This window comes from Apis laboriosa, unplaced genomic scaffold, assembly GCF_014066325.1.
Source record: "Apis laboriosa isolate Shangri-la unplaced genomic scaffold, ASM1406632v1 scaffold42_cov153, whole genome shotgun sequence".
In the NCBI taxonomy this organism is placed as follows: Eukaryota; Metazoa; Arthropoda; class Insecta; order Hymenoptera; family Apidae; genus Apis; species Apis laboriosa.
This window is the reverse complement of record NW_025223257.1, coordinates 1,748,577-1,763,799: the sequence shown is the minus strand read 5'-3', so window position 1 is coordinate 1,763,799 and position 15,223 is coordinate 1,748,577. Positions and strand designations below refer to the sequence as shown.

Below are 15,223 nucleotides of genomic sequence, written 5' to 3'. Positions count from 1 at the left end.
TCCTAAATTTAATGAAATATCAATCTGGAGGAATATCTTGAAATATTTCTCGATGCCTTCGTGTCGTGTCGTATCTTGAAAATATCGAAAAGCAACAGAGAAATTGTGAACGAAATTATTTCATTCCCTGTTGTCAGAAATTTTTCCAAAATGTAGTAAAGTCTAAGTGGAAAAATTGATTATTCTTTATTAATTCTACGATTTTTTTTTTTTTAAATGAAATATCCACCGCGACAAGTATCCAAGTCTGAGAATTGTATAACTCGGAATACACCGGCTCGACGATGTAAAAACATATACGGATTATTTCTTGCGGAAATGAATCTCTCGTCACTCCATCCGTATAATGTAATCCGTGAGGGGATAATCTGTGGCCCGTTTAAATGATAAACACGTAAACACACGTTACTTATTCCAACGGAGAGTTGGCGCGAGTATGAACGCTATTAATTGCATAACGCAATTTTAAACAGGTAGCCGTGGGGCGGGCGAAAATGATTCTATATTGAAATCTATTGTTGCTCGTTTACGTTTCAACATTGGCCAACGAGGGTCAGTTTCCCTTTTTCCCCGAATATTTACCCAAAATATAATTATACCACCGTGCGCGCGAATAATAATGGAATAATCGGATTTTTCGTGTAAAGGGAAAGAAGCTCCTCTATACTTGGAAAGTCTGCTCGAAATTCTTCCTCGCTGTGATACACTCTGTGCTTCGCATAGTTGCATTCTCTTTGGCATTCCTCTCCGGTCGAATATCCCTCCGAAAATATGCATCCCCTCTGCGAACTGAAACTCTACACGCGTCGAACGATATTTTCCAAAGGATGATTTCTTTTTTTCTTTTTTCCTCCCTCGAAGAAACAAGAAAAAAAGACGAGGACAAAGACACGAGTGAATCGATCAAAAGCGGTGGAGTGGAATTTCGAAAATTGGGAGAGACATTTCGAAAACAAGGGGATGCTTCACAGAGACATAACGGCATATCGAATTTACGAGCAAATCAGACGAATCCATGCGCCTTGATTTCCACAATTCCAACGGAGAAGGGATGGATTGAAATTTCGTCCGACTTATTTGCGAAACGTTGCCGCGTGGCGGAAAGCTCGGTAAACGACGTCGGCTGGTACGTAGTCGCGTACATCTTGTTGCGCCTCCTGATTGCGAGCGTACGCTTCAAATAGGGCGGAAAGAGGCTTTGCCATCTTCGCTTCACGAGCAATTTCATTTCCACCCGTGGAAAATGTATGCAAATCATCCCTCTCGCCGACGAGAGAGCCAAGGCACCGCCCGTGATAACGAATTCGCGGGATTATCCGATTTCCTCGGGACAAGAAGCTGGTAACACGGGGCCTCTCGCGTCACGGTTGAAAGTCGTGAAGAGTCCTGGTGGCCGGTCACGACTTTCCAAGATCGATGGATCTGGTGGGATTGAATATCGGAGTGGGCCAAACCACCGGCTAATTCTGGATGTTTTCCGCTCGAACGTGCTCCAAAGCACGAGGATCTTGGGCAACCGTTATCTGGCGAGAGGTCCAAGATTAAGCGAGAGTATCTCTGGGAACGGACCCTCTGCCTCGGCGAGTGAAAGATGAATCTGGACAAATATCCCCTCTGGATTGAGATGAATTGCGTTTATATTGAGAACAAGATCGGTGGGTGACTGGATGCTGGGGACGAATTGTGGACTGCGAATTCCTTGATTTCTATCCTCGAGATTTGATAAATATAGTATAGAGGAAACTACTAGCGGTGAAAAATCTCCTTTTACGCGAAAAGTTAAAGATCGTGGGGGGAGAAGAAAGGGTAAAACAGTCGTCTTAAAGGGGTAAAATATTTACAGAGAAATATTGAAGTGGAAAAGAAAGATCGAAAAGGAGATCTCGAGCTTCTTAAAGAGAGATCACTCTTGATTAATTAGTTTCTTGAATTTTTTGTGAATCTTTTCCCTCGTTCTTCTCTTTTGCGAAAATATGCATCTCTCGAAATATGAAAAATCGCTCCACTTTTTCCATTGAAAACTGTTCCAACGATCGCAAACAACAACAGCAATCGAATATTTAAAAGTGGTTATTTTTTTTTTTTGTTTTTTTCATTATTTAATCGTTTGGCGCCTCGTAAATTTTCATTATTCAAATCTCGAGCCCGTTTCCCGTATCCCTTTATATAGGTCGTATTTTAAAGCAAAGCGCGGGGGCGCTCGAAGATCACGATCGTACACCGTGACGTAAGCCGTAGGTATGCTTCTGACAGGTATGGAAATACAGGCGATGGCCTGCAAATTGCTTCTTCCACTTTAAAACCGGCCGTTTTACGCTTGATGCTGGTGACGTTCGACCACCATCTGGTGCGGTTCCCGAACGCTGTGCCCTTTCGATACGCGACCCCTTTCGATTTTTAATCGTGACTCGCGAACACCCATTACCAAACTATTACATCGAGATCCAATCTGATTATCCTATCGACGAGAATATCTAAAAAGAATCCAACACCCGATCGTTTCTAAAATCGTAAAAATTAAATTTCGAAAACGCGTTTCTTTAAATGCCTCCCCTTCCCCTTTCGATTTTCCACCTATTTAAGGTTTAAAGTCTCTCGACGTCGTTCTCGAGGTACAAATTTCGAGCGGAACGATCCCGATCGTGGAAAGAGTTAGGATCTATCCAGAAAGACGCGTGACGTGGAATACGTATCAGTCGGAATAAATAAATAAATAAGCGAGCGGAGTGAGATCGTAGCATTAAAACGGATGTTCCTTGATGGAGATGGAATAAAAAAAGATACTCTCTTTCTCTCCATCGCGAAGAGAATTTCTCGGGAGGAAACGTAACGTGGAAAAATCTCGGAATAAGTCAAACTATCACTCATGAATTTTATTTTCCACGGCCAAACGGCCACGGTGTCGCTCCACTTCCCTCCCGTGCTCGCTCTTATATCCCTTTCTCCAAGAGAATCGCATTTGCATAACATAAATGTACGTTCCTCGAAGGGAACGAGAGCAAAGTACGTGGAGGGAGGGATCGTGAAGAGGGGTCGGACAAACAGACAAAACGGACATCAAGCGAGAGGCTTCTGCACGGTAAATCTTTGGATACGTTTCTCTCGTCTCTACGGTATTTTGCATTCGTCTCTTATTTCACCGTTCTTTCTTTTTTTTTTTTTTTTTTTTACAATTGTCGCATACTTTCAACCTCGCGAACGCTCGAATCTCATTCGATGCTTGAGTTTTACGCCGTCGACGAATTATTTTTCAAGCCCCCTCCCCCCCGATCCACGACTCTCGCCTTCTATTTAAGCCGAGAGTATTGAAACCGTATATCTTTTTATCCCTTTTCTTCTTCTTCTTCTTCTTCTTCTTTTTCTTTTTTTTTTTTTTCTGAAGCTTAACGACACTTTATGATATCGAGAGTGAAGAGAAAATACGATGAGAACAATTTTCTTCCCGTCGAGTAATCCCTGGTAATGCTAGTTTGTGTCTTATCGAGCGATTTCAAAAAGTACGCGCGGGACTGGATTTATGTGACCGGAAACTGGAAAAATATTTAAATTTATCGTATATATTAAAGATCGTTTCATAAATTTTGGAGAACGAGGGAATAATTAAATGTAGAAAAAAAAAAAAAATCATTTTTACCGCTTTTAAGGGAACGATAATTTCGAAATCAGTTCAAAATCACGATATGAAAAAAAGGGGGGGAAATATAAAAAGAAATATATTTTTAATTTAAACGCGATAATTTAAACGTGTCCNCTGGATTTATGTGACCGGAAACTGGAAAAATATTTAAATTTATCGTATATATTAGAGATCGTGGAATCGTTTCATAAATTTTGGAGAACGAGGGAATAATTAAATGTAGAAAAAAAAAAAAAAAATCATTTTTACCGCTTTTAAGGGAACGATAATTTCAGTTCAGGGAACGATAAAATCAGTTCAAAATCACGATATGAAAAAAAGGGGGGAAATATAAAAAGAAATATATTTTTAATTTAAACGTGTCCGAAAATTTTTGACCGAAAATGGCCGGTGCGGACGAAATATTCTTGGTGTAAAATGCATTAAATTTGTATCGTACCGTTTTATTTCAATTCGGAGGGAATAAAAAATGTAATTTCTGGTAACGAGACCGTACGGAATGTTCGACGTAATATCGGCCCGAAAAATTTTGACCCGATATATCAATCGTTTGCGAAAGTTTCTAAAAAAGCTGATGAACATCATTGGTACTCGAGAAATGGTATATACGATATATTAATAACTCGTAACCATCCGTTACGCGAGAGATTGATTGTAGAAACAAAAAAAAAAAAAAAAAGGAATGACGAGTTAAGCGGTTGGAAAATCGCAATGAAAAGCTCTTTAAAGAAGGCTTCTGAAATTGAAATTATCTACGAGACTCTTTGGCTGCTCGAAAAACGACGAACAATGTTACTATTATCGCTGCTCTTTTCGAGAAAGGGAGGGGGAGAGAAGTGAAAACGAAAAGGAGAAATAGAAGATAGCAAATACGTTTAAAAATTTTCCTGGGAAAATTTGCCCGAGATTTCTTATCTCTACCGCAAAGATTTTTTCTTTTTTTAACGATACCTTTCACCTGGAATCACGGATCATCTTTATCGTTCATTCGTGTCGCGCATAAAACAGAAATATTAAAAAATTATCGTGACTCATCGGTGAAACGTGACGTAATTTGTAAAAAAAACATTACGATCCGCGGCTCATCCGCGGCAAGGGATTGTTTTCTGAATTTTAATCCTTCCCATTGTATTATTAATATTCGTATCGCGATAAAAACCGATTTAACAGACCGATTTATTTCACTTGTTCACTCGAAAAGCACGACGACGCGGAAAGGGTAAAAGACGAACGAAAAGGATTTGATAAAAAGCGGTGACAAAAATGGAAAATAAAGAAGGAAAGAAGAAAAAAAGAGTGGCGCGGTCTTTGTAACAGCTACATCCTGGATATTTAAAAAATTCAATTTTTCGCGATAAGAACGAATTATGAATCGGAGAGGGTTCGTTATGAAATGTCATTTTCAACGTGGAAACTCTCTCTCTCTCTCTCTCTCCCTTTCCCTTCCGCATTATAATAAAAGCATGAGCGGGAAGTGGCGTGCACATGTTCATTAAAATTCAAACGTGCAATAATAAAGTATCTTAATTAAACAAAACAGACGTCATAAAATATATTTATTCACGCTCTGACCGTGGATAATCCTCGACTAATTGGATAGAAAGTTTACGAATAAAGTATCGGACGTAAAGTACAAGCAGGGAAGAAAACTTATTGTTAACAGATTTCATTTCGAGCGACGAAGCACAGATAGAAAAATCATTAAAGTTTTTCCGTAATAAAAATATTCCTCGTCGATATTTCGAAATTAATTTTCTTCGATTCATCGAAGATTCCCAAGATTCTCTCAAGAATGATTATTGCGCAGAGTGTATTTATCATCTCGAACTGTACACCGCTTAATTTCGGTGATCTGTCTTGCAGATTCGATAAACATTCCTGAAATCTATCGCTGTTTCGGTTGAGACGTGTTCATTTGCAAACCTCCTTCGTCAAACAGCTCCGACCTTAATGCCGATTGATCACCACTTCTTGTTCACCACGTCACGCTTCCTCTGTCGGGCGCAAACTTCGAAAAGTTCAAGGTACATAGATCCCGTAGACCGTAAGACAGGAGAGATAGTTGAACGCGGTATAACTCAGGAACAATTTCCACCAGGCGACAACCAAGCCGAACTCCACTTTTCGATTCGACCCTCGTACGGACCGTTCATTAGATCTTTCGTGTACGTTTTAGGGGGAGAGGGAGGATGGCGGGATTACGTAAAACTCGGTGGAAACACTTTCTACTTACAAGACTGACTATGAAAAAAGAAGAAAAAAAAAAAAAAAAAAAAGAAGACGAACCTGTTTAACCAGAGATCGTTAACGTTGTTACGATAATCAAACGAAAGGGGACGAAGTTAAAATCGACCGTGTTTGTCGATCGATGGAAATTCCAACGAGTGGAATTTATGGAATTATATTAAATAAGGAATATTATAAATTATAACGAATGAAGAATAATTGGAGGAACGAGCGTAAAATGATTCTGAATTCATTCGATTCAAACCCTTCGATGTTACGCTCGTTACGAGAGAAGGAGTGTAACTCCATTTTCTTATTCCGTTATTCTCGTTTATATAAAAGTAATATAACTTCCTCCTAACGACTTTTATTTCCAGACATCTTTACGGTCTGAGGTCAGCCAGTTATGGCGCTCCAAGAACCCCTTATGAAGAAATCGTCGTTTGCAGAAATTTTTATACCCCTTTTAGGTAACAGCCTTTTTTGCTATCACCGTCTCGAGTGTATACGAATAAAGAAATTGAAGAAAATCATCCAAAAAAAAACGTTGCGTGGCTTTGGACTTTCGATCGAACGATCTTCAAAAATCGAACACGATATACATATATATCAATGATCGCCACTCACAATGAATAGCAAATACGTGAAACGATTATTGGCAACGGGAAAATTTACACGGCCAGATCGTTAGTTTCAAGTGGATGAACATCACCAGTCAAAATGACGCCACTGTTCTCCGTTATACATTCAGTTATAAACGAGCTACACGACCTGAAACTAACACGACCGCAAATTTGTACGAGTTGGAACGTGCAAGTCGCCTTCTGACCACTTCGTGTTTAGGAATCAAGCGTGTAATTAATAATAAACCCGGAGAGATCTTCCCCTTTCCTCTTTTCTTCATCCTCCCTTCCCTAGCTCACGCGAAATCTCGGATAAAGAAGTGACGTTGAAAATGAAGAAACGTAACGTAAAGTACGAGTTCTTCTGGGATTCTGTATTAAATATATTACAAACGAAGAACGCGCAAGACTTCGTTCGTGTTATATGTTCGGGAATAATTAGAGTTAATTTCACAACGTGTTTCTGAGCGGAAGTACAGAGAGAGAGAGAGAGAGAGAGAGAGAGAGAGAGAGAGAGAGAGAGAGAGTTTGACCCAGCCAGGGGATCGTTCATTAGTCGCGGGGTTGCACGTGGCCGCGAACTTGCAGAAATTACAATGACTTTTATGGCTTGCTGCCGACCAAAATTTCTCGCATCAATTTCGAACGTTCCCAGCTGTGTTTGGCCAACAAACGTAGTTTCGACGTAGCTGCGAAAGAGATGGGAGCGCTATTCTGCGGAAATTGTAAAGAGCCCCCTCCCCCTCCTGTCTGTATCACGATACAAGGAATTATACTACGGTTCTCAACGGTGAAAGGGATTCACGAACATCGGCAGCGAGGGAGAAGAAGATTTTGAGAAGATTGTGACTATAATTTTATAACATATATACATATATATATATATATATATCGCGGCGTGGCGTACGCGTCTCGTTATTATGATTAGATTTAATTATTCAACCGAGGAAAGATGATTTTACTGTGTGTTATTCAAGTACGATGTATCTATCTATCTAAGAATAGACGGTTATACAATTTTATTGGAGGTCTGTAATTTAATCAATGGATTACATGCGGAGGGAGGAGGGAGGGGGATAGAGTATTGATCACATTGTACGAGATGATAGAAACGAGGGAAGAAGAACATCGGTTTACATCCACCTCTTGCCTACACGGAGGAAAACAAACAGGTTTTCGCGAAGCGGAGTGTTTTTTGCGACGTGTTTGAACATTGTTTATACGTTCCTATTACCGTATCTTTCGGTTCAGAATACTGATAACTTGCTTTTTCCATAAATATTTCTACGTAAATTTTAGTCATATATTGCGTATATATATTTATAGAGTCGCATGAAAAGTATAAAAATTTTTTTTTTACGTTTCACGTATGAATAATAAAACGGTGATAAAAAAGAAAATGTTATTTGAAAAGGAAAATATATGCGTCTTGAGAAGATATTAATTTTAAGAGTATTCGATAAATATATTTATATAATATATTTATGTAACGCGAAATAATGGAAAATGGCATACGTAAAACGTAAAAAGGAATAATAAAACGAGAAAATCTACGGTTATCTACGCGATTCATTCATTCTTAACGTGTCGCTGCGGATAAGCCACGGCGCGTCCTTGGTTACATCTCGAGAATCGGGTATCGATTGCTTCTCTCGCACGCCGATGAAAAACGAGGGAAAGGAAAGAAAACACAGTGGAGCCCGTGTGCTCCCTGTGTCCAAGCAAGACAAACATGTTGCCACCAACTTTCAACCTTCCTTCCTATATACTCTAACTACACACGATCTCACACGATTCCCTTTTACGATTCCCTTCAACTCTCAAAAGCGTTTTACGGAACGCGGACGTTGCCAAAACGGCAACCCTATCTCAATCCCATTCAAATTCACCCCATTCCCTAACCTCATCCCTTCCCTCGTTTACATCGTACGAAAATTTCGCGTTATTCTATTCCCCCAATTATCACTCTAAGCATTAGCAGAGTGGCGCAGAAAATATGAAAAGAAGAAAAAAAATGGCTTGACTCACCGTTCCGCAGTGGTCCACGTAACGAGGGGGTTGTTGAGGGACGACGTCGATCCGTCCAACGACGATTGTTGACGATCGCAGGTCAAAGCACCGCTCGTGGAGAATCAGCTGATCGATGAATGACAATCTGCGATGATCCTCTCTCTCTCTCTCTCTCTCTCTCTTTACACTCCCTGGCGGAGACGATCCTCCACCGAACACGAAACCCTCGCCGAACGAAGGTGCGCGGACGACTGACTGCCGCGGCCGTCACGGTGGGGTGTAGCTGTGCGCTGATTCTCCACGGCTTCCCCACTCCCCAGCCCCCGCCGTTCTCGATCCCTCCTTGTCGCGCCACTCCAACCCCTTCCCTTCCTCTTCTCTCCCCGATCTCACCCTTTCTCTTTCTCCCCGTCCAATCGGCCTCTCTCCGTTTTTTCTTCATCCTTCGCGCCGTTTCGTCTTCATCTTCTTCCTCTTGTTCATCACGTTCCCGTCTTCCTCCCACGACGTTTCTTCCTTCGCTTTCTTCTCAGTTTTTTTTTTCTTTTTCCATCGACCTCTTTCCCTTCTTCTTCTTCTTCTTCTTCTTCTTCTTCTTCTTCCTTCAAACGCGCCGACCGCTTTTTGTTAATTTATCGCGACATTTTTTGTCGATGGCCAAGTTTTTCCTTCTTCTTCTTTTTTTTTTTTTCTTTTCTTTTCCCTGGATTACGAATCGTGATTATCGACCCTCCCTTTGTCTTTTTTCTCAACGGTCCAACTATATTTGATTTCGGATTCCCCGTCCCATTTCCTTCCCTCCCAGAAAACCAATCTCCCTTACAGGTTTTTTCTTCGGCTACAGAGTTTATCCCGAACCGTCTAACTCTTTCCCACCCTCTGTCTCCTATCTTCTTATCCACGTTTATTACCCCTTTCCACAATTTTCTCCACGATTTTCGTCTCTCTTCTATATTTTTCCCTACCCAAGTCTCTCCTCTCCAAACGCCACCCTTCCCCCTCTGCCGAGTAAAGGATCATCTCTCTCTATTGTCCTCAAGTTATCCCTCGTCTCTCTTTTTCCCACACATCTCTCGTCTCTGTTGCATCATACACTCAAATCACTCCACACTTCTCCTTCTTCAACCTTCAGAGGAACGTTCTGTCTCTACAGGCCTTAGCCTCGAACAAAGACGCAAATGCCAACTCGTTCGTCCACGAGGTTTGGGGACGAAACGAGGACGGAAAAATAGGAAAGAAGATACAGAAGCGAGTGTAATCGAGCTACAGAGGGGAAGAGAGAGACAGAGAGAGAAAGACAGGGTGCAAATAAGGCAGAACGAGGGGAAAGAAGGGATGCGCCCCAAGGTGGAAGAACACCGGCGATTTATTGGATCTTAGAGATCAGCGATCACCTATATACCTGGAGAAAAGTTGGTTCGAGAATTCGAGACGAGATACTTCGGTAGTTTTCTGTCTTGGTGGAAAAAGAGGAACGTGGCAAGACGAAAAAGAGGTAGCGAGCGCGGGCTTTGAAACGGGTGAAAGAGGAAAAGCACAATGAGAAATCAACTGTTTCTGTTTGTCCAGATTGATTCCGAGCTTGGTTTCAACCAAGTATCGATGCCCGTTTAAACTTCTTAGATAGGAGTTGAATCGTCAAATCCATTGATCTTTGATTTTTGTATTATATTTAAGAAATAATCCATCCTCTTTCTTGTAATTTTTTTCAATATCGCATCAAGAAATTAAATTCAATTTTATTATACGGAAATATAAGAATGGAATATCGATCCATTCGAGACTGATGACATACCTTTTTGAATAAAATAAAAAAAAAAGATTGTAAAATAATATCGTTATTGTAGAAAAAAAAAAAAACTTCCGCCTCCCGGGGATTTTATAATAAAAATCCTCGTCCCAAATTGAAGGAATGCGAAAGAAATGAATTCCACTAAATAAAAATCACAATATTCCCCTTCCAAAATAAAACTATCACGCGAAGAAAAATCATCGAAGGAATATAAAATTTCAACGCCGAAAAGGAATCGAAACGCGCTTCTCGAATAATATCGCGAACAAATATTCTCGAAAATAAATAAATAAATAAATAAATAAATAGAAACGAACAAGAGAACTTTCCGCCATAAACTGAGCATCGGGTATCAAGTGTCTGGATATCCAGTATCTGAAATCGACAATACCAATCCTTTCAATCAACAACTCTCCCCTCCCCTCCTCCCCCATATACACGCGAGCCTACGCGCAACTGCCACCCTCGCCAGCTTTCAATTTGCCCAGAAAATAATTTACACTTTGGAGAGTAGAGGCGGGGGACTCCGCGGGGAAATTTATCGCGAATATGCATGCGCCATTTATGAATATGAATATACGGGGGCAAATTATTATGCATCGCGGACGAAGAAAGTTCACGGGTGGGGGGCTTGCCGGTTGTCGTCCGGGCTAGAGACCGGAGACACGGGGATACAGGAGATCCCTTCGCATCCGCGCTTCCCTTCGACGACACACCTTTTTCCCTCCTCGAGACGCGTCGAGACGCTTGTACACCAAACCTCGAAAACTTTCTCCAAAAGTGCGTTGAACCGTCGCGACACCGCTTCTCTCTCAACTACAACTCCTCCTCCCAAGTACGCTGCTCCTTCCCTTCGATCGATCCCTTCGTCCCTCGAGGTATCGCTACGAACGAAACGAGGCTCGGGCAAACCGATACGTTTCTCGTTCCCTCACGCGTGTGAAGATCACGTAGATCGTAACGAAGCGGGAGGCAGGGCGGGGCGCCGCGTCGAATGCCATAACTTTGGGGGAGGTCGAGTCGTGACAGGCGCGTTAGCGATGATTTAGCGTGCGGCACGAACCCCGAGGAACCATGCTCGGCCACCGTGACGCGCAACCAGGAAGGAATATCCAGTCGGAAATATCCGGCGAGGTTGGATGCGCGGGACGAGGGGGAAGGGGGTTCGCCTTGTTTCTGCCGCGATTCGACGTGGGGAACGTGACGGTGGACGGGGATGGCAGTGCCGTTTAATATAAACGGAACAAAGGTTGATCGCGAAGATGGAATACTTTAATTTCTGGGTCACTCGCTGTCAGCTGTGATTTAGCGCGAAATGGGAATTACCACCGGTGGAGAGATATTTGAAATACGAATTGTTGGATAAACTTGGGAAAGAGAAAGTCTGATTGTTACGCATCTCCTCTTTTGGGACGCAAGAGCAGGTTTAATATTTTTGAATCTTTCTTTCTTTTCCTTTTTTCCCTTTCCCTCGCGAATTTGAGGATCCTCTTTCGATCGTCAACGCGAGTTTATTTCGTGTGCACATTTCGTCGTTGTTGTTATTGCTGTTGCGTCAAATTTTCCACTTCGTTTCATCGACTCTCTCTTCAATCCTAATTGCAATTTGTTCCTGTTAACTGGATTTTCACGTGAATGCGCAACGATATTGGAAGTAAACTTGCGCATAGCGAAATGGAAACACGTGTTAAATGGTAACGCGATCGTTGCCCCATTATAAAATGTATTAATCGGTGCTCGATCTATATAATTTCAACCGGGATTATCGCCGGAATTCACGATTCCCTCCGCACCAGATATTTAAGGCGAATAATCGTATTTTACGGCGCAACAACAGCCCCGTAGGAAATTGATATTTTGCCGCTCCGAGAAACGACATTTTCATTCTTGGAACGGGAATGCATGAATATTTCCTCCTTCCTTCGAATCGACTAAAGGGATAAACGTGTGCGTGTACATATTTGCCCGGAAAATTTAGGCTGAATAATTGGGCGCGGAATAAAAAAAGAAAAAAAAAAAAGGGGAAAAAAGTAGATCAGCTGAGAGAGGAGTGGGGCCACGTTCAAAAATAGAACGGTCCACTATCTTGGTCCACTCATCTCGCCGGTTTCGTGTCACTGTCCTCGTAATTTATTCATACCCGTACACCCGTCCATCGTCTTGCTCCGGTCCATTCTGTGACGTCACGTTGACCCTTAAACCTGCTCCGACGACCACTCGCTCGATCCGAGATTCGCAATTTCCTTTCCGCGCGCCAGAATTTAATACGGATCTTCATCAAAGTTTCAACGGTGGATACGTTCAATTGTGAAGAAAAAAAAAAAAATAAAAAATAAAATAAAACGAGCATATCGAATTTTTTTTCTTCTTCTTTTTTTTCCTCTTTAAATATTTTCTTTCCAGAATAATTTTTAAGAGGAAGGAATACCGTTGTTCGTTTCGAACGTACGAATTATTATTTTTTCATTTATTTATTTATTCTTTTTTTTTCGATACGAAAGATGATACGTGACAAAATGTATCCAATATTTGCGTTTCGATCGAACTTTTCCATTTGATTTCGCTCGTAACTCTATCCCACCCCCTCGTACGTAAACTGTATTTTATTCGTAGTTAAACGAATAAACTTTACTTCCCATATCGTTTTACACTGTTGAATTTTAATTTGTATAATAAAATCCAAATTTCGTATATTTCACGTAGAAATATATGTATACACGTATGTATATGTTTGAAATGAAAAATTGAAAGGGTCGATCAAAGAGCGATACATTATGCAAATCTGTGCAGGAACGCGTGACGATGTTTCATTCGGCCGATCATCGGATTCGCGGGATACGCGGTAAAACGTACCAATCAACGCTGCGGAGCGTGCTCATCCGGTGGCATTAATTTATCTGCAATTAGAGGGAAATTTCAGGGCGAAAGGGGGTCGTTGCCATCGAAATAAAACGACGTGCCGTAAGCACAACACGTGGACACAATGGCTTCGTAATGAAACGATCCTCCAATTCCTATCCTATAGGTCGACGAGAAAAGAGGGAGAGAGGGGGGAAGGAGAAAAAGAAGGAAAAAAATATATTTTCGCTGCCTCGGTAATCGGGCAAGTATCGTTGCCAAGTCCGGGCAACGAAACGATGGAACCATTCCGTGTTCTTCCCCCCCTCCGTGTATGTGTTATCCGAGAAACGATCGATATTGATTACAGGTGCTGGTTTGCGTTCTCCTCGTCTTGATGACAATATATTTTTTTCAATATGTTCGTGACGAATGTTCGTTTTCGAATGGAATGTTGGAGATGGATCGCCACGCTCGAAGCAATATTGCATTCGAATTCAGAAACGTTAGATTTATGGTCCGTGCCCGCGTACAAGGTTTTTAGAAAAATTCTTTTTCGTCTGTGAGGGGAGAGGGAGGGAAGGGAGCCGAATATCGAGCGTCGAATACGGCTTAGGAATCGAAACTTTAGGAATTATCACTTTATGGATAAAAATTTCACGATAACTTTTCGGGATCTGTGAATCCATGTCCGCTTTTTTAGAAAAATTCTTTTTTATCTAAGGGGGAAGGAGGGGCCGAATATCGAGCATCGAATACGGTTTAGGAATCGAAACCATTATCACTTTATGGATAAAAATTTCACAACAACTTTTCGGGATTGATTCGTACCCACGTTTTTAAAAAAATTCTTTTTCATTTAAGGGGGAAGAGGGGGCCGAATATCGAGTGTCGAATATGGTTTAGGAATCGAAACCATTATCACTTTATGGATGAAAGTTTCACGACAACTTTTCGGGATTGATCTGTGGATCCATGCCCGTATTTTTAGAAAAATTCTTTTTTATCTGAGGGGGGGAGAAGAGCCGAATATCGAGTGTCGAATACAACTTAGGAATCGAAATCATTATCACTTTATGGATAAAAATTTCACGACAACTTTTCGGAATTGATTCGTACCCGCGTTTTTAGAAAAATTCTTTTTCATCTGAGGGGGGAAGGAGAGCCGAATATCGAGTGTCGAATACAACTTAGGAATCGAAATCATTATCACTTTATGGATAAAAGTTTCATGACAACTTTTCGGGATCTGTGAATCTGTGAATCCATGCCCGCTTTTTTAGAAAAATTCTTTTTTATTTAAGTGTGAAAGGGGGGCCAAATATCGAGCATCGAATACGGTTTAAGTATCGAAACCATTATCACTTTATGGATGAAAATTTCACGACAACTTTTCCGGATTGATCCGTGCCCGCGTACAAGATTTTTAGAAAAATTCTTTTTTATCTAAGGGTGAAAGGGGAGGCCGAATATCGAGTGTCGAATACAACTTAGGAATCGAAATCATTATCACTTTATGGATGAAAGTTTCTCGGCAACTTTTCGGGATTGATCTCGTCCGAAAGGCGAAATATATTTCTGGCCGTTTAATTGAACGTACCGTCAGCCTCCAATGCAAATTTCGTCCAAGTTAGACGAGAAAGTAATGAAGTTCCAAATTATATGCCGAACAACGTGAAAGTTGGACTAACTGGAATTAGGCGAGCGCTTCTCTTTTACTCATCGAACGAGTTCGTCTGTTCTTCTCCCTCTCGTTGAACGTTCGTTGTGCACGCGTTGCAACGTTCGGACAAACGAACGAACCTTTTCCTTCTCCTTTCACTCCCCTTTTTCGTTGAAAATTAATTATTCAATTGGATATGCAAAAAAGAAGAAAGATTCCTACTCCCCATCTATATAATTCCATCCTCGTTCGACGAGGAACACGTATTAGACTGAAATTCTATCGACGAAACAGAACGTTTCTATACACCGAATGTTTATATACACCGCGATTACGAGTCGTCGATTAATGTTTCGTTTCGTTCCGTTCGTGTTTATAAACGATTTACGATATCCTTTCTCTCCGAATGAGAAATAACAAACGAACGAACGAAT

General features: G+C 41.2%; 1 protein-coding gene across 2 annotated transcripts in view; it reads right to left on the bottom strand.

Annotated features, from left to right (window-relative positions):
- LOC122716110 overlaps positions 1 to 8,722 on the bottom strand; it is a 121,957-nt gene extending 113,235 nt beyond the window's left edge. For both annotated transcript variants that reach the window (XM_043938870.1, XM_043938871.1), the window contains exon 1: positions 8,515 to 8,722. The gene's annotated coding sequence lies outside the window, so the exon portion shown is untranslated. The remainder of the gene's footprint in view (positions 1 to 8,514) is intronic.
- Positions 8,723 to 15,223: the final 6,501 nt, after the last annotated feature.